General features: G+C 45.2%; 1 pseudogene; it reads right to left on the reverse strand.

Moving 5' to 3' along the window:
* Positions 1-244: 244 nt before the first annotated feature.
* On the reverse strand, positions 245-1,085 carry LOC113898074 (annotated as a pseudogene).
* Between the last annotated feature and the right edge of the window lie 994 nt (positions 1,086-2,079).

Genomic DNA, 2,079 nt, shown 5'->3' on the forward strand with positions numbered 1-2,079 from the left:
GTTCCTACTTGGACATCAGTGGTTTTCCACCTGGATGCACATCAGCATTATCTGAGAAGCTTAAAAAAATTATCAAATACCAGATCAATTAAACCTGGAGGTAGAGCCCAGAAATCAGTACTCTGCGTTTTACTAGGTGATTTTGACTTGCAGCCAGACTACATTCCACTGATGTATCCTTTTCAGAAAGTTGTAGCATGAAGGCTATATCATATCTAGACAGTTTTTTTGTTTTTTCCAAATTTCACCAGTAAAAGATATTTATAGAAAAAGACACAGTTGTGCTTCTTCTAAAGATGCAACTTACCATTTCAAAAGTGCTGGTCCTTGGAGGTTGTCTGGAGCACTGGTTGAAGAGGAGCAAGTCCTAGTCTTGGCAGAGCAGGCAACATTTCAGGCTTTGGCAGAAATGGAGAATGGCCAGATGCCCGTGAGTACCAGCATGATGCACACTGACACCAGATTTAATCCACAGTGAGTATTCATGAAGCTTGGGGCTGACACCAGCAGATGGGTGAGAATGACAAGAAGGGTGTACCACTTTTTCTTCTCACAGGCACTTCCAAAAACACGACGCTCTAGAACATGTGCAGCAATGTGTTCACCAGTGTCATGAAAGCTGAATTTCCGAAGCACTGGAGAGGGTCTCAAAGAATGCCTACTGTGCCTGGCCCCAGAGAATCAGACAGAGTATTTACAGAGGAAAATGCTCCACTCATGATTTCAAAGCCCACGCCAGAGACATAAGCCAGCAGTCCGTAGAGGGTGCTCTCACCTGGGTTTATCCTCTTCAAGCCCTCACTGGCTTAAAAAAAAAAAAGGTTTATAACATGCAAACCGGCACATTTCTTGCCTAAGGACAGACTAACACTCCAAAAATCAGCAGACATTTCCGCACTGGTCCATCTTTGATGTCAGCAATGACTGCTGTCATAAACCAAACAAGGGAGGAAAGCAGCAGAGACACCAACCAGAAGAACTCTGCGATGAGGAGAAAGTTGATGCGCAGTGGTGGCCATGGTGAAGACGTAGAACTCGAGCACAGGTGCAAAGCCAAGTGCAGCCCAGAACAAGGCCGCCGTCATGGCAACCGTAGAAGCCTGCGGGCGGCGGGGGAGGTGTGTGTGTGGGGGATGGGTGGCTCAGCTGATCCGTATTCTTAATTAAGCCATATTAACACAGATGGTCTCAGCACTCATACCTTTTAATTGCTCTCACTCTTAAATACTTTGGGACGTTTATGTGTCCCAGTAGTTTCCAAGGACAGGTTCCAGAAAGGAGAGAGGATGCAGTTTTATAAAGCCTGACGATTGAAAGACGGAAGTATGGGCAGCGTTGAGAAAATGAGGGTAACAAAAATCAACTTACCTTTGTACAGTTTTGCTTGAGGTAAAGTTCTTGCTTCAGCCAACAGAATACTTAGTGAAACACAGGTTTGATCTTCCCTCCCAGAGAATCACTTGTAAAAATCAAGCACCGCTTTTTCTTTTTGATGTTTTAAATTGAGGTATAGTAGATGTACAATATTAGGTAAGTTATAAGTATACACCTGGAGAAGGCAATGGCAGCCCACTCCAGTACTCTTGCCTGGAAAATCCCATGGATGGAAGAGCCTGGTAGCCTTCAGTCCATGGGGTCACTGAGAGTTGGACAGGACTCAGCGACTTCCCTTTCACTTTTCACTTTGCTACATTGGAGAAGGAAATGGCAACCCACCCCAGTGTTCTTGCCTGGAGAATCCCAGAGACTGCAGAGCCTGGTGGGCTGCCGTCTATGGGGTCGCACAGAGTCGGACATGACTGAAGCGACTTAGCAGCAGCAGCAGCAGACGATATCAATTAATTCAAGGTCTGGAATGAGATGGAATTGGATATAAATCCTTACCCTAAAAACCTTTTAGTTTTATGATCTTAAGTTGCTACTTAGATGTGAAGAGCTAACTCACTGGAAAAGACTCTCATGCTGAGAAAGACTGAAGGCAGGAGGAGAAGGGGAGAATAGAGGATGAGATTGTTGGGTGGGATCACTGACTCAATGAACGTGAGTTTGAGCAAACTCTGGAAGCCAGTATGCTGCAGT

This window comes from Bos indicus x Bos taurus, chromosome 1 (assembly GCF_003369695.1).
Source record: "Bos indicus x Bos taurus breed Angus x Brahman F1 hybrid chromosome 1, Bos_hybrid_MaternalHap_v2.0, whole genome shotgun sequence".
Taxonomy (NCBI): domain Eukaryota; kingdom Metazoa; phylum Chordata; class Mammalia; order Artiodactyla; family Bovidae; genus Bos; species Bos indicus x Bos taurus.